Genomic DNA, 18,074 nt, shown 5'->3' with positions numbered 1-18,074 from the left:
GAGCCACCAGTCGGAAGTTTTCACACAGACGGAAACCTCCTTCTCCTCCTCCTCCTTGAAACTTGACGAGTGAGCCGAGACCTGACTGGGGGGGGGGGAATGGAGGAAGGGATGGAGACTGGGAAGAAGATTGGGGGGAGGGATGGGAAGGCTTACTGCAGAAGTTAGAGGTGAGCTGTGAGTGGCGGAGGTGAAGCAAGGGGAGCACAGGTGGCTCTGGAGTAGGGATACCTGCCGCTCGAGCAGCAAATGTTGCCGTGGAGGAGTCGAGGCAGTTGTGGAAAAGCTTAGGTGCCTATCCTAGCTGTACTCACCTAACTGTGATTGCGGTGATTAGGCTCTGTGAGTCTGCCACTCAACATTCAGTCTGTGTACAGATTTCTGGGAGCACAGGGCTGCTGTAACTACATTTGAAAATGTATGGAGTCTGCATCCAACACATGACAGCGCATTCCATATATTCAATACTCTGCCACTTAAAAATATATTTACAATATATCTGTAACTAATTTTGGTGCTTAGTTTCCACCCATTCCATTTATCGTGTACCGCCAGTGCTAAATAGCCTTTCCTTGTCTGCCCTATCAGTTACCTGATACATTTATAAGTGGTAATCATGTCTCCCTTAACTATTCTGACTTCCAGTGACGCAAGGTTTAATTCTCTTACGTCGTAAGAGAATACCTCTCAGTTCTCGGACTAGTCTGGTGGCACACCTTTCACTAGAGAAGGATTTCAGATGAGGCCGCATAATCCAGGTCTGGTCTGACGTATGTGGCATATAACGTTTTGAATAAATCCTTACTGTTAAGGACTTGATTTATAAAAGTAACACAAAGACAAAATTAGGTAAAAAGCATTAAGTACAATTCTAGGTAAGAGATTAATATTAAAAGAATCACATTTTCTTCTAGAAGAAATCTCAGTTTATGGAAATACAGAAAAAATACCAATAAATTTCAACTAATAATGTTCTTCAAATTTATTTTAAATATATAGATAAGCTTGTAAATATTATGCCAAGGAAGCTTAATAGTTACCATAAGAAGAAAACCTGTTGGAAACCTTCCCTTCCATCCCATTCCCCCTTTTCCTACGCTTAAAGTCGCCCCCCCCCCCCTTCTTCCGTCTATTACCCATTACGCTCCTTCTCATCTCTTCCCCACCTGTCCTCTCTCCTCACTATTCCACTTATCAATAACCAGCTCCCTTGTCCTCCCTCCCCCATGCTCCCCCTATTCTCCCCTTTACGTCCTTCCTCTCCACTCCCCCTATCCTCCACTCCCCCTATCCTTCCCTCCCCCTATCCTCCCCCTCCCCCTATCCTCCCCCTCCGCTCCCCGTATCCTCCCCCTCCGCTCCCCCTATCCTCCCCTCCAGGATTACCATGAATGACTTTTGAGATGGGACATTATCTCCATTTTTTAAGCATCCACAGATTAATTTTCCCGGAAGCTGCTTTCTTGACTTCTCTCTGTGTTTTATTGTAGATGAGTTATCGCTGAACTTGTTTTTAAGCGTGTGCTCACCTAGTTGAACTAATTGTGCTTGCGGGTCCTGCTACAAGCGCTATGAATTGTTCTTCCCAACCAATTATTGATAATATTATTCAAATAGTTATTAAGTAGAGTTCGATCTACTAGCAGAGTGGTGCTTGTTACAGCAGCTGAGAAGCGCTTAGTCCAGCAGCTAAAACGTGCCAATACCAGCAACTTCTTCATAAAATTTTACTTCAGAACAAAAGACATGATCCGGAGCGTGTAAGTGGCGCATCACCGTGTGGACTCAACAAGTGCCTCTCGCTCTTCTGTTACTGAACTCACTCTAGTTTTTCAGACTGACGTCATCCAGAGAAAGGACCATTGGTCCAAAGAAATTCCATAATTGGTGATTGGTAGAAAACGATCAGATGAATACAGGTTAAGTAATACAGTGTTGACTGATACTGGGATAGGGAGGGCAATAGGGTGCAAGAAAGGTGAAGGGAAGAATAGGTCCAATAGAGAGGTGTAGGAAATGGGCTTCCAGAGGACAGGGTTTAGAGGAGGAAAAAAAAGATGAGGGGGGGGGGCTAGGAGATAGCACAGTGGTGGAAGGGCAGCTGAAATTAATTAAAGGTAATGTTTATGATAATTTTGGGTAAAGTGAAATGACAAGATTAAACAATTGAGAAACCGGGAGGGAATTATCAGGGAAAAGCGCCAAGCCATTACGCTTATATAGCACTTGGAAGGAATCGGGATAAGGATTTGGGATGGGACGGGGGAAAGGAATGATGTCCAACCAATTGGACGGTCGGGGATTGATTGAACTCCAACATGCATGAAGCGCGACCGTCGCTCTACCGTCCAGCCTAAGTGGTTGGACGGTAAATCTTTAAATGCTTTAAAAATACAGTGATCCGTGATGCTCACTTGTTGCTTGACTCACTTGTTTGGTTACTTTATATTCACAGTCGTCACACTCGCTAAGGTAAACACGCCGACTGTACCAAGGGCGCGTCCAAACCTCTGACAGGAAACGCAGGAAGACAGAAGCCTCCGGAAATGTAACGATTCCGAGGCACCGAATGGGACCCGGAACCGAACCCGAAGAGGAGGAGGAGCAGCCGACCGATCATACTCATATATAGAAGGATATGAAAAACTATCCCCCTGAAGCAAAAGACCGTCCGAAGAGGGAACCAAGGGCCAAACAGGATAGAAGAATTTCCGTGAACATTCCTCGGGCCTGTGTTCAACACCAGCAGCAACACTCACTCAATACCTCAAACTGTTCCACTTTAGTTCTCACTGAAAATATAAAGGAGAGTAACTAGAGAGAGTTATTTATTTTAATTATTTATTTCGAAATAGACTATATACATATAAATATATTCTACATCACGTCACAACTCTTTACCAGCAGTGTAAGACTTAACTCTGCTGACTATACCTCCCACAACACCCAGTCTACACTGGACAACACCTCGTCCACTCTCTAGACCACACCTGGTCACCCTAGACCACACCTGGTCACCCTAGACCACACCTGGTCACCCTAGACCACACCTGGACAACCCTCAACCAGGTGTTCACACGTGATCCACACCCTGGAGTGCGGACCACCTAGTTATTGCGGACCTCACTAGGCCAATAGCACCAGTCTACGCCAACACTAACAACCACTTTTAGCACTGTTTCTCCACACCAAATATCCTGTCATTAATATCCTAGTATCCATAATCTGAATCAATAAGATCCATCGGCTTTGGTTAATCAGCCATTCTTACGCTCTCACCATTTCGACAAAACACTGCTGTGAAAGATGCTATTGCCATCTCCAGCCACATCTTTGGTCCTCTTGGCCCTGGATCTATATCTTGAGAGGTCATGGGCCTCTCAAATGAATGATCTTTTGGACTATCTCGTCATGAGTTACTGAGACCTTGCAACTCGCAGCGCGCCACGCAGGTGATCGCTTCGTGGAGTAGGAGTCCTAGTTGCTCCTTGATGAAGGGCTCGTCCTTCATCAAGGAGCAACATTCACCTGCGTCGACCCATCCATTATCTCTTCAATGACTTGTATGTTCTGAAGAAAGAGAGAGAGAGCAATAAACAAGAATACCGAAAATATATGAGAGAAGATTGAACGAAAGAATGGACAAATGAACGAAAATCGCATATTGATACATATTCAAAGATAACTGAAAGGAAAGAAACAGAAAAGTAAGCAATGAAAATGAAATGGATAGATTTGATTAAGAGGAAGGATAAGAGGAAAGAGCGCTGGGGAGGATGGAGAGAAGAGAGAGAGAAGGTTAGAAATAATCATTAACAAATGTAGCAAACGGTAGAAATAGGAATGGATAAAGTAAAGAGTAGAAAGTGGTAGGAGGGATGGAAAGGGAGACAAACAAGGGAGGGAGAAAGCAGGCGAGGAAGCAGAGTACGTTGCCTGGGAGATGGCAAATGGGAAAAAAATCCCTAGTTTAGTTAAGCAGGGCCCTGATTGGTCGGGAATGGTACCTGGATGAAGGGCGAGCACCGCTTTGATTGGCTGAGATGTCAACCTGATAGGCAGGTGAATGGCTCTCTCAAAGCCTTGGTAAAATAGAACTAGACCATAAGTAAAGATTTCGGATTGGCTGAGAACTGGTCCCGAGCGACACGTGGATAACGATCTCTTGAACGGAGAAGGAAGACCTCGGGGAAGAAGAGGAGCATCTTTCCGAAACACTAAATTAATTGCCCTAAAGAACACTGAAGAGTCTGTGATTGGATGGAAACTCAAATAATACTCACGAACATTTGTCTTAATGGTGTGTAAACTGGAGTCTTATTGGCTCATTGAAAATAAGGTACAGATTATAGTGAGGGTGATGATGATGGTGTTGAAGTTGATGAACATGTGATGATTGTTAAATTAATTATAATGATAATTGTTAAATAGATTATAAGTATGATTATCAAGTAATGAATGATTATGATGCCTTGCAGATGACGAAAATTATAATATTTCATGGTATTGTAATTCTCACATAAGAGTAGGTCTACTCCCTACTTGACGTTCTACCAACAATTGATAAATAAATTATTAGTACGAAAGGTTTCCAGTCTACCTTGTAAGACACGGAGGTTCTGCGAGGCTTCTGTAGCACCATACGTTATAACGAGTCCATATATTTCTGACACCAAGGTCTTAAAGGTAAAAAGTGGAGGAGACACGTCAGGAGAAGAACGGATATCAGTAGACTGTGTGACCTTGTTGTGACGTAATGGTCTTGTAGTTACCTGTAGTGAACTTGTAGGGGTCTTGTGTGGCTATTACTGCCTCACTGGCGTTGTCCTGTGTCATAGGTTACGTTTCTGCACTGTTGGCAATTATATGAATTTGCAAACCAGTCTTCAGGCTGTTTTCGTCCAAGCAGCGACCAACCCCGAAAATCTATTTAACAATTATAACGCACTATATAGTAAAAATTGGTGTTCTTCATATGAATTAATACTATTATATATTACAATTTGGGTTATAGCTAGGCCTTAATTAAGTTAAGTGTTTAGGTTCTGTTTCCGAATATTTGTTGTACGTAGGTGAAGCATTTACAGCTTTGTGGTTCGAATAAACGTCGTCAGCGAAGCACTTGTTCGAGAAGTGTTCGAACGTCATGAGTTGTGAGTCGTGTGTAAAACGTTTTCCAATCATAAACAGGTGGTTTCTTGGGTGCATGGAATTACTTTTGGCCTTTGTTTATGACGACGAGCTGTGGAAATCAACCCGTTTTCAGACCAAGTCCATTCCATCCAGCTGTCGACCCTAAGGACATATTCATAAATTTTAGCATGCTGTTCGTTCAAACCAGTAATGTTCTCAAATATAAAGTAGTATTTATATATATCAGCTTATTGTGCATATTTAGACATTGGTTAGGTTAGATTAGGTTTTAAGATTCTGTTAGCGATTATTTGTATTTAGAGTACGTGGGTGAAGCATTTACAGCGTTGTGGTTCGAACAAAAGTCGTCAGCGAGGCACTTGTTTCTGAAGTGTTCGAACGTCATCAGTTGTGAATTGTTGTGTAATTCGTTTTTTATTCATAAACAGGGAGTTTGGTGGGTGCATGGAATGGACTTTGGCCTTTGTTTATGAGGACGGATTGCCGTACTTTATGGCCTGGCTCAGCCATCCGCTCGAGACTGGCAGTGAGAAAACCAACTGGGAATCGGAGCGAAATCTCGGACACTAACACTTCACTGTTCGCTTCCGCCATCTGCTCGAGGCTTCGGACTCAGTCGTTCGGACTCGGACTCGGACTCGGACTTCGGACTCGGCTTCGGACTCAGTCGTACCGCCTCTTCGTTTTATGAGCTTCTTCCGGCCAAACACACTTTACTGCCGTAGATTAAAGTGTGTATATATATACTCAGTGCTTACTGGAGTGTATTTATGTAAAGTGAAGGTTCGATAGTGTGGTTTTAGATTCGAACTATTATTATGGCCATCAGACTGGAAGTATTCATATATAGCCATGTGACTGAAAATATTCTTATGGCATTGTGACCGGAAGTATTTTTATGGCCATGTGACTGAAAAATTTTCCTGTGCTCGTGTGGTATTAAAACTTTTGGCGCAATTGTGTGTGTCGGTGAGGACTGGTGCGGGTACATGCTGGTGTCGCCGTCCGCCTGTTAGTGTGTCGTCTGTGAGTATATTTTGTATTTACTTCAGGAGTTGGTATTCTTGGTCTCTTCACTTTGCATTATCTAACTTTTACTTAGTAAATTGTTCTATCATTACTTGGCACGCACTCAATGTACAATATACCACTTACCTCAATGTACTATACACCACTCCCCCACCTACCATACACCACTCCCCTGATCAACCAGGCTGTGACTCATACGTCAGGCTGCGAGCAACCGCGTCTAACAGCCTGGTTGATCAGTCCAGCAACCAGGAGGCCTAGTCGACGACCGGGCCGCGGGGACACTAAGCCCCGGAAGCACCTCAAGGTAACCTCAAGGTAACCTCCCCCACCAACCATACACCATTCCCCCACCTACCATACACCACTCCCCCTCCACATATCAGGGCGGCCGCCGCTTCTCGTGTTGTTTGGAATTGTTTAAAATAATAGTTATTCTTTTGTCTTGCATCGGCTTCGCCTTTATTGTTTTCTTTTTTTCTTTACACTCACTTGTACATTCCGGCTCCTGTTGATGACACTCTCTTTCACTCCTGGTCTTTCTCTCTTGCTTTCGACCTCTCACTCTTGCTTGCACTCTCCCTCCCGTGTTCCTGGATGTCATAAACTCTCTCCTTGTTAGCTGGCTCTCCCCACCGTCCCTCACTTGACTCTGACACAGCATCTTAAGGCGTGATGGCACTCTACCACTCTCACCCCCATCCTACCTCTCACTAGACGTCCAGGTCCTCACGCTCCCCTCTTACCTTCCCTCAATCTCCTTTCCCCTCTCGCCTTCCCTGTCTTCCATATCACTCTCACTCTTCTTCTGTTTTCTCATGCCCCCTTTCCTTCCTTATGTCTCTCCTCCACCCTCGTCTTCCCTGTCTACCCTCCTGCTTCTGTTTGCTCGGCTGCCTACAAGGTTACCTTCACCATATTTGGCTGCCTTTTACTTGCTTGACTTCTTGTTGCTTGTTTGGGTGCTTCATTAGTTGCTTGCTTGGCTTCCTGCTAGGCTGTCTGCTTGGCTGCCTGTTTGGCTGTCTGGCGGCCTGCTGTCTGCTTGGCTTCCTGCTGCTTGTATGGCTGGCTGCTGCTCCTTAACTCAATCAAGTCTTCTTGCCTCCTGACATCCTATCTTCCCCTCCATTATCCCTACTCTTTACCGAGCCCAGCAGCCTCATCTGTCTCAATATTACAATTATCTTTCTTCATGACGCTGGCTAACTTTTCCATCGATATTTTTCTTTGTCTCTGTCCCTTGGGTCTTCCCACCGCTCCCTTTACCTTCTGCCCCTTAGGCTCAGGCTGCACTCTCACTCCAGCCCTTTCTTTCCCCTTTACACTCTTTCCCATTGGTTTCTATAGTTCCTTTGTACACTGGTGCCTCCAGTCTTCGAGCGATCTCTTCCAGTTTAGTCCCACGAGTTCCCTACAGTCTCTACTCCTCCTTCCATGTGCACAACATTTCTCATATCATTTATAACAGTATTATAGATGTTCTGGTTTTCTTGTGGAAGCTCACTTGCATCGTATTTCTCACTGAACCTACATAGCGCACGATATTCTTCACATGTTATTTCCTTTGGAGGTGAATCAAGAAGCGTCTATTATTTAATTTACATATCCTCCCCCTCCCCTCCACCACCACCATCAAAATACCACTTTGGCTATCCCGCTATATTTTCAAGAGAGACAGTCTCTATTCACTTCGTTTTCCATTATAATTCCCTCTTCATTTCTCGCTGCTCTCGAGGAAGCTTGTAGTCTGAACGCCTTTGTCAGTTTCGAAACACAATTTTCGTACCTTTCATTCTTTAAATCATTTAAGTCATGATGTCCTTTACACGCTTTGTGCGTCATTGTTAACTCCCCGCACCGCGCCGCTGCCTGTCGTTCCTCTAATCTCGTCTAGTCTATCTAGAAGTAGAGAGCTGTCACCCTGCCCCGCCCTCACTATACACACACACATCGCAGACCTAAACCAACACTCTGGGGGCCACCATAATGCCCCCTTCTTCTCCCTTCTGCTGCACCTCCTCCTCCTCCTCCTTCCATTATTCTTCGAGCTCTCTGAGTCTAGCCGACCCTTAGATGGTAATACTTGCCAGGAAAAATAGCAAGACCGATGCTAAACCGGTTTACGGAGGCACAAAACGAAATTAAGGTCAATGCCATTTGGGACCTTAAGTGAGATTCGGGCGGACAGCCTCTCCTGCTTGTTTTCTCTTGTTTTAGTCGCTTCTCTTGATCGTGTCACTGTGGTACGTGAGGAAGGGCGACACACACACACACACACACACACACACACATACGCACACGCACACACGCACGCACCACGCTATGGCAGTCAATTGTTCAATCACTTGGGTGTGAGATTTGGTACTTAAGACGGTTCCCATTATAATTGTAAACGTTCTATGTTTATTTTGTCCCAGTCAATCCTTTTTTTTCGTTAAAATTAAATTTACTGAATATCTCTTAGAGGGTCTGATGGATTGTTTGGGTTTGTACGTCCCTGGCTTGACGAAACAGCTTAATGTTTAACGGAATATCAAATCGAGTGAACGGGAGGCCGAGCTGACATCGACTGGGTAGCACCTCACCTCCCCTTCCCTCACGTTCCCTCCCTTCCCCTCCCTGTCCCTTACGTCCCCTCCCCTTCCCTCACGTTCCCTCCCTTCCCCTCCCTGTCCCTCACGTCCCCTCCCCTCCCACTGAGGGAATGCAAGTTATTTACGAGTTCATTAATGTTCAACAATTTTTCAGAAGAATTAAAACCCAACTAACCATTGTTGCCCAAATTTTCCCCCATCCTCTATTCTTGGATTGTCTCGTTCAGTTTTACCAGATAAGAGAAGTACTCGTATGTGCATTACTCTCCTACTTGTGCTTCAACAGTACTGTCACTTGTGCTTCAACAGTACTGTCACTTGTGCTTCAACAGTACTGTCACTTGTGCTTCAACAGTACTGTCACTTGTGCTTCAACAGTACTGTCACTTGTGCTACAACAGTACTGTCACTTGTGCTTCAACAGTACTGTCACTTGTGCTTCAACAGTACTGTCACTTGTGCTTCAACAGTACTGTCACGTGTGCTTCAACAGTACTGTAACGTGTGCTTCAACAGTACTGTCACTTGTGCTTCAACAGTACTGTCAATTGTGCTTCAACAGTACTGTCACTTGTGCTACAACAGTACTGTCACTTGTGCTACAACAGTACTGTCACTTGTGCTACAAACAGTACTGTCACTTGTGCTACAAACAGTACTGTCACTTGTGCTACAGCAGTACTGTCACTTGTGCTACAGCAGTACTGTCACTTGTGCTACAGCAGTACTGTCACTTGTGCTACAGCAGTACTGTCACTTGTGGTACAGCAGTACTGTCACTTGTGCTACAGCAGTACTGTCACTTGTGCTACATATCTTAGTATGAGAGAGTTATCCCGGCAGGAGAGTCAGAAGTGAAGGTGCCTCCCGGAGCCGTCATCACGGTGAAGAGAGGCAACTCTGGCCTCGCCTTCCTAGACACTAGCTCCTGGTTGATTCTAGTCACTGTCCTGATGACATTATACATGTTATAATTTATTCACTGAATATGGCCTTTGATGATTTGTGTTTTAAGGTTTTATAATGACAAACATTTGCCTTGGCCTGGCTTGAGTTCTATTCTTTTAGACGCTAACTGTGAGGGTTTAATCATTCTATAAAGAAAGAAGGGTTCATTAGGGAGTAAATCGCTTGCTCTCACTGCCCTCCACACAACCACCAAACCAGTCATGTTTTGGCTTGCAATTGGGGAAAATTTTTGGTTAAATTTCATGAGGCCGGAGTAAATTTAGTCTGAAGCAGGAAAAGTTTGGAAAAAAAAGTTTTACTGTGCAAGGGCAGGATGCTGGTCCGTGATTGGTAAATCGGTTGCACAAATGAGCAAAATCGTGAAAATGTTGAAATGAAAAAGTTCCTCAGTAATTAGGTAGGATTTCCTGTTTTTTATGCAACACCGTTACTCTGGCGAGATCTGGAGAATATTTACCTGCATTCCACGAATAAATTAGACTTATGATTTGCTGTTCAACAGTGGATAAATCTTGGGTACGCATTATGTGATGGATCATTAGAACATAACATAGCGAGAGAGACGATGAAAGATAACCCTAATAATAACATGTTCTCCACCAAGTTGATCAGTAATTACCTCTTCATACACACTCTCTTGTTGCCGATGTTAGTCATGTATAACAAAATATCCTCTAATATGTGTTTTATTAGAAATATATCTAAATAAAATTCCAGTAGTACGGCACTGAAACGAGAGCATTATGTAAATTCAAGAAACAAAAGGCATCTGCAAGCGGCCCATCGCCCTACATATCATGCTGTATCATTCGTCCCTCTGCGCCTCTAACACAATATCTCGCCTCTGGATTTACATAACGGACATGTATGACTGGGATGCAACTATCGTCGGGATGCTGCTGGGATGCCACTGCTTGCTGGAGATCCCATTAGTTCACTTAGCATTTATATTTTTTTTTCGGAAGCCAATGTTTGCTAGCCCGTGGAACATCCGTAGAAAATTAGGGGAAAATAATATTTTATTCTATTCCAGTCTGCCTGTTCCTTAGCGGCTACGAACGTCTTGTTGTCTACTTCCAACGCTGATCATTCTTGCCTTCGGTGCTTACTTAACCCTCTTCTAACAACCTAATATTTAGCACTGATTCAATAACAAAATATCAATCGTTAATACAAGGGGAACTGGAAAACAATTAAAGTAATACGAAGTGTCTCCATTTACCGACACACGTTCTGACGACACGATGTGTAGTGTGATCACACACAGATAGTAGTCTCCTATCTCCTCCACTAGTCTCCTACTAGTAGACTCCTACTAGTCTCCAACTCCTTTATGTGTGTACTTACCAACTAGGTAAGTACACACATATAGGAGTAGGAGTCTACTAGTAGGAGACTGCTAGTAGGAGACTAGAGGAGGAGATAGTAGGAGACTACAGGACGACCAAGAAAGACTGAATAGACGATCCAACAAATGTCTGCTAAAGTTTAACCTGAGTAAATGCTAAGTAATGAAACTAGGCGGTGGAAACAGGAGGCCAGACACAGGATACAGAATAGGAGATGAAGTACTTAATGAAACGGACAGAGAGAAAGATCTAGGAATTAATATCACACAAAACCTGTCTCCTGAAGCCCACATAAAAAGAATAACATCTGCGGCATATGAGAGGCTGGTTAACATCAGAACAGCCTTCAGGAACCTGTGTAAGGAATCATTCAGAATCTTGTATACCACATACGTAAGACCAATCCCGGAGTATGCGGCCCCAACATGGAGCCCGTACCTTGTCAAGCACAAGACAAAGCTGGAAAAAGTTCAGAGGTATGCCACTAGGTTAGTCCCAGAACTAAAAGGCATGAGTTACAAGAAAAGGCTGCGTGAAATGCACCTCACGACACCTACAAAATTCACAGAGGAATTGACAGGGGTAGATAAGGATAAACTTTTTAACACGGGTGGTACGCGAACAAGGGGACACAGGTGGAGACTGAGTACCCAAATGAGCCACAGGGACGTTAGAACTTTTTCAGTGTCAGAGTAGTTAACAAGTGGAATGCATTAGGCAGTGATGTGGTGGAAGCTGACTCTATACACAGTTTCAAATGTAGATATGATAGATCCCAGTAGGCTCAAGAATCTGTACATCAGTTGATTGCCGGTTGAGAGGCGGGACCAAAGAGCCAGTGCTCAACCCTCGCAAGCACAACTAGGTGAGTACAACTAAGTGAGTACACACACACACACACACACACACACACACAGTCAAACAATTGCCGATATATATATTGCAGCAACCTACACAACAACCCTTTCTGTATCAAAAATAATCATCGTCCAAAAATGTAAAACGCGGGAAATGCATTTTTGTAAAGTGTTGTTGAGGAGCGTGTTAGGAATGGAAGGCCGGAGACGCGGCCAGAGAACGGACCACTGTGTATGTGTCTCACAAAGTGGAGTTCCATTAACTTGATTATGGTACACCGCTGAATGCGGGAACCGTAACATGAATGTCCAAGGTACCCAACGCGAATATTTGGCCAGACTGGTGGGAGGACGAGCCAGCCAGTGAGACCACTGTGAGGAGTCATGAGAAAGTAGGAGTGAGAGAAGAAAAATGTGAGGTCTTGTGAGTAGGAAGCTATAGAGAGAATTCGGCAATGAAAGAAAGTGGAAGGTGTATATAAAATATATAAAACCGAAAAATGAGAGAGGGAGAGGAAGAGAGGGAGAGAGAGAGAGAATCTTAACACAATTATGCTGAGTGAGATGCATGGGGAGAGGTGACGCGGAATGGGGACAAAAGTTACCCTAAGAAAGGAAGTGAATTAGGCAGCAGGTCGTGATAGTGGCAGTTTTTTCTCACAACAGCACTTGTTGGTAATGTGGCGCGAGTTGGTAGTGTGGCGCGAGTTGGTAGTGTGGCGCGAGTTGGTATTGTGGCGCGAGTTGGTAATGTGGTGCACTGTATTTTAAAAACCTGTTTCATTATTTATAGCAAGGGACATACACACCGCGAAGTATACACCTCATTTTGTGTATATATACATAGAGTTGATTGTAGTCCAGTAACATATTCATGATTAGAGTATAATTGCTTTTTGGCCAGCAAGCTAGTATTACTTCCTTAATAGCCCTCAAGAATTTGTCACATTATGCTTAAATGTTGCATGTATGTTATTGAATATCAGAGATAAATATGTTGAACCACTGCAAACGATGAGTCATGATAACGTGTCTGAAATGTTGACACCCAATCCACATATCTGAAAATGAGGAACCGACCACGTTTCTGTTCGTCCTGATCCCGATAATGATAATTGTCCAGGACGGACCGAAACGTTGTCGGGTTTTCGTTTTCAGGTAAATGGGTTGGGTGTCTTCAGTTGCCACATTGTGTTCTACAAGAGGTGAAGCACTGAAACAGTGCCATTACTGTTTCAGTGCTCCACCAACCACCATGTTGCAGATCAAGGTGATGCAGTTTTTCACTTATATCTAGTTCAGTATTATAGTTCTCAACGGAGCGCTCCTCCGGCCATTAGGCCCATGTGTTGATAACCTAATACGAAGTGTTTGTTTGTGTGTTCATTACCTAAAATTAAGTACAGTATTTGTTCATGTGTTGATAATCTAATCAGAAAAATAAAGCTGTCTGCCGCTTGAATTGATACATTCCAATGCTTAATATGGAAGCTACATTGCATCCCATTAACATCATAATAAAAAAAAACTTATTGGTATTTATCAGCTAAAGTATAATGACCAAAGACATAACTACCCACCAACAACGGGCGAGAAGCCAGATCCAAGAACTACTTTTCAGTCATATAAATATATAAAAGGCAGCAGTGTGCGCCGCGTCACGGAACCCTGTGATATATATCTTGTCTGAGAAGCAAAGTTCGCTTCGCGGAGATAAATTCATTCAGGTTCAGGGTTTAATTTAATTAAGACTCGCTGCTAGTGTTGTTTTATTTTTTGCCTGAGCCTGTGGCATAGGTCTTGCTCAGCGTCGGTCCTGACACCCACCTCGTTTACCTGTCCGTTGCCTCAAGTTACCTGCTGGGGAGGTCGGCCTGTAATAGCCTGCCAGCGCCCTCTCCCTCAAGACTTCCATTATCATCTGCTATTTTCGTAACCTTCTCTTACCGTTTCCAGAAATACTTCTATATATTTTTCTATTCTGCGTTTACTTAATTTTCCAATGTATGTATATATATATCTACCTGATGGGGTACCCGATCTTCCAGATCTCTCCCCTCTCTAATTTCTCTTCTCTTATCACCCCCATCTCTTTCTCTCCTTCCTAATATCCCCATCCTCCCCCTTTCCCTCACTCCTTGCCCCCCATGTCTCTCTCTCTCTCTCTCTCTCTCTCTCTCTCTCTCTCTCTCTCTCTCTCTCTCTCTCTCTCTCTCTCTCTCTCTCTCTCTCTCTCTTTCATTTTAAGAAAATTCAATATTATAGAGCACTGAAAACTACTAAAACACTAAATGGAAACTAAATTCCAAGTTTCAGTTTCAGTGAAAATTGCAGAAAATCACTAAAAATTCGGATATTTCTTGAAGAATGGCACCGGGGCTTACTACTCTAATTGGCCTATGATTTTCCCATACTCCCAGGTGTCATCTTGGAAAGTTGGAGGAGGCTAGCCCCAAGCGTCTGACCTACTTTGAATAGACAGACAACCAGACAGGCACTGTCATTTTCACTTATTTCGCCTTATTCACAGCATTAGTGAATAAGGCGGTATACTAAAATGAGAAAATATTATTTATTTTATGTTTACATGGGTAGCCGGTAGCCAGTGCCAAAAACCGTCGCAGGGTCCGTGTGTCACTGTGGCATGCTGTTCCCTCTTCAATTCCGGCGACCCCCGACCAGCCAGTGTCCGTCCCATAACCCAGACCATTCCCTCTACCAGTTTAGATAAGGCTAGCCTCAAGCGGCTGTCTTCCAACTTTGGACAGACAGGCAAACAATCATTCAGACATTTTCTAGTTCAATTTTATGCTAGTCCAGGTGTGGGTTCCAAGATGCGGATATGACCTATCGAGGTCTCTTTTGTCCGTGCTCACGAAGACTGTTCAGAAGTTGTGAAGTTTGGCATATGGTGCTGACGCTATTTTGCTAATGAGCACGTGTGGGTTTATGTGTGTGTTTGAATGTAAATGCATGCGTGTTTGAATATGTGCACGTATTTGAGTGTGGATGTATGTACACATATATATGTGTGTGTGTATGTGTCCATGCCCTAGCAAACCCTTGCCGCACTGCTGCGTTTTCTAGCATTGCATATTGTTGCCCTCTCTCCCTCTCCCTCTCCCTCTCCTATCCAAAACTTTTATCGTTCGTCCGTCCGGCCTCCCATTCTAGCTCCGCTAGTTATTTCAATCACCGCATTTCACACTTGCACAATTTTCACGTTCGTTCCCCACCTTCTGTTACTCCTGACCCATCACTTCCTCCTCCTCACCTTATCTTCTCTTCTTCCTCTTCCCTCCTTCCCCTTTACCCACGCCACCTCCTCTCTTCCTGAGCATGTTAAGCTTAATATCTCCCAAGATTGTCTCATGAGGTCGCTTCCTTGTGCTGCTTCTTTTGATTTTATCTTCAACGTTCGTCCTGTAATTCCGACAGCCAAAGAAAAATGGGGTGACAGGCGGTCTGATATTCTATCCTGATGCTGATATTCTATCTGTATATTTTATGTGTGTATTTACTATTTATATTTATGCCTGCAGAATCGAGCTATTAGCTCTTGGACCCCGCCTTTCTAACCGATCTATTTTTCTTCCTCTGTTGCATCTACTACATATTTTGCTCTGTAACACACTCACACACACACACACACATCCCAAGGAAGATGCCCGTAGCAGCTATGTAACTCCCAGGAACCTGTTTACTACTTGGTGAACAGAGCATCAGGATGAAGGAATCTCTTCCCATTTGTTTCTGCCTCGGCTGGGAATCGAACCCGGGCCCTTAGGACTATGATCCCCGAACGCTGTCCACTCAGCCGCGAGGTCCCTGATATAGACGCTCTTTTGGTTCTGTTTGTTCTTGTTCCCAAGTGTCTCCTTTGTCGAATGTACTGTCCTATTGATCTTCCCGAATCTATCCAATCTCGATTCTTTATATCCATTTAGATTAAACTCTAGTAGTCAAACATTCGTCCATTCCTGCAGCCTGTCTAGTCCTTCTACGGCCATTATCGTTCCCACCTCTTTTTCCATCGTTTGTAAACATTTTCATCAACGAGCATCTCTCCTTCACCAGGTCATATACACAAATGAGGAATAGAAGTGGTTTAAGTAAGAGACCCTGTGGGACTCTGCCTGCTACTTTCTCTATCATGACATTCATCACTCAGCACAAAATTGTCAGCCAACAACTCTACACCCACCACCAACACCTCCCGACCACCAACATCACAACTATTAACATCAACTCCACCACGGCCAGCTACGCATTTAATAAAACAAAAAATATTTTCTGAAATACACAAATAAACGGAAAGATTTTATGCAAAATTTTCCTCTCCTCAACACAAATTTTTACGTATTTTCATATTTAATGACTTGCTAAAATGAGACAACCCTAGGGTGCAAAAGCAGCAGGACATGACGAGAGCGTATAGCATCCACAACCTGTGTACCGCGCCCGACGCACTCCTCTTCTTAATTATTATAAGTGAAATACTGGACTTAATTCACGGAGCTCTGTGATGAAGGAGCGGAAGTGGCCATTAAATTGGAAAGATTGTGTCGCTTCTCTTACATTACTGTGCCTGCGGTGTATGGTTAGTGCACGCATGTGCGGGTTTGTGTGTGGGCGAGTTTGTATGCTTGTGTATACTCACCTATATGTGTTTGTTAGGGTTGAGCTCTGGCTCTTTGGTCCCGCCTCTCAACTGTCAATCAACTGGTGTACAGATTCTTGAGCCTACTGAGCTCTATCATATCTTCATTTGAAACTGTGTTTGGAGTCAGCCTCCACCACATCACTGCCTAATGCATTCCATCTGTTAACTACCCTGACACTAAAAAAGTTCTTTCTAACGTCCTTCTGGCTCATTTGGGCACTCAGTTTCCACCTGTGTCCCTTTGTTCGCGTACCACCCGTATTAAACAGTTTATCTACCCTGTCAATTCCTCCGAGAATTTTTAGGTAGTGATCATGTTGATCATGTCTCCCCTTACTCTTCTGTCTTCCAGTTTTGTGAGATGCATTTCTCGCAGCCTTTCCTCGTAACTCATACCTCTTAGTTCTGGGACTAGCCTAGTGGCATACCTCTGAACTTTTTCCAGCTTCGTCTTGTGCTTGACCAGGTACGGGCTCCATGCTCGGCCGCATACTCCAGGATTGGTCTTACATACGTGGTATACAAGGTTCTGAATGATTCCTTACACAGGTTCCTGAAGGAAGTTCTGATGTTAGCCAGCCTCGCATATGCCGCAGATGTTATTCTCTTGATGTGGCTTCAGAAGACAGGTTTAGTGTAATATCAACTCCTAGGTCTTACTCTCTGTCCGTTTCATGAAGGACTTCATCTCCCATTCTGTATCCTGTGTCTGGCCTCCTGTTTCCAGTGCCTAGTGTGATTACCTTGCATTTACTCGGGTTGAACTTTAGCAGCCATTTGTTGGACCATCCATTCAGTCAGTCTAGGTCATCTTGTGGCCTCATACTATCTTCCTCCATCTTAATCCTCCTCAAAATTTTTGCATTATCAACCAATAATGAGAGGATTGATTCAATACCCTCTGGTAGATCATTTACATATATCAGAAACAGTATGGAGCCAAGGACTGAACCCCTGCGGGACTCCACTGGTGACGTCTCGCCGGTCTGAGACTTCACCCCTCACAGTGATTTGCTGTCTTCTGACACTTAGGTACTCCCTTATCCAATGGAGTACCTTCCCTTTCACTCATGCCTGCATCTCCAGCTTTCGCACTAGTCTCTGATGTGGTACTGTGTCAAAGGCTTTCTGGCAATCTAAAAGTATGCAGTCTGCCCACCCCTCTCTTTCTTGCCTGATTCTTGTTGCCTGATTGTAGAATTCAATTAATCCTGTGATTCCTGACTTGCCATCCCAGGGTTTATGTGGGTTTGTGCGCGCGCGCGCGTGCGGATTGTGCAGGTTTGTGTGCGTTGTGTATGTAGGTATGCGTGTGGTCTCACCAAGATGTGTACTAACCAATTGTACTTAATCATCTGATGCATATGCTTCAGTACATATTCGCTCTATCATATCTACGGTTAAACATTTAAACAAATGAATTGTGGAAATTATTAAAGGCGTCTTGGCCTACACG

General features: G+C 43.9%; 1 protein-coding gene and 1 long non-coding RNA gene across 2 annotated transcripts in view; one reads left to right on the top strand and one right to left on the bottom strand.

The window, feature by feature from the left end:
• Positions 1 to 2,824: 2,824 nt before the first annotated feature.
• Positions 2,825 to 4,844, bottom strand: LOC123760827 (uncharacterized). Its single transcript, XR_006773173.2, has 2 exons — positions 4,601 to 4,844; positions 2,825 to 3,570 (listed from the first exon to the last, which is right to left on the bottom strand). It is a non-coding gene; the product is annotated as an uncharacterized lncRNA (long non-coding RNA).
• A 1,311-nt stretch (positions 4,845 to 6,155) lies between these two features.
• Positions 6,156 to 18,074, top strand: part of CycH (cyclin H) — a 191,769-nt gene continuing 179,850 nt past the window's right edge. The window contains exon 1 of the mRNA XM_069328221.1: positions 6,156 to 6,180. The gene's annotated coding sequence lies outside the window, so the exon portion shown is untranslated. The remainder of the gene's footprint in view (positions 6,181 to 18,074) is intronic.

Source organism: Procambarus clarkii, chromosome 21 (genome assembly GCF_040958095.1).
Source record: "Procambarus clarkii isolate CNS0578487 chromosome 21, FALCON_Pclarkii_2.0, whole genome shotgun sequence".
Classification (NCBI taxonomy): domain Eukaryota; kingdom Metazoa; phylum Arthropoda; class Malacostraca; order Decapoda; family Cambaridae; genus Procambarus; species Procambarus clarkii.
This window is presented reverse-complemented; position numbering and strand designations above follow the sequence as displayed.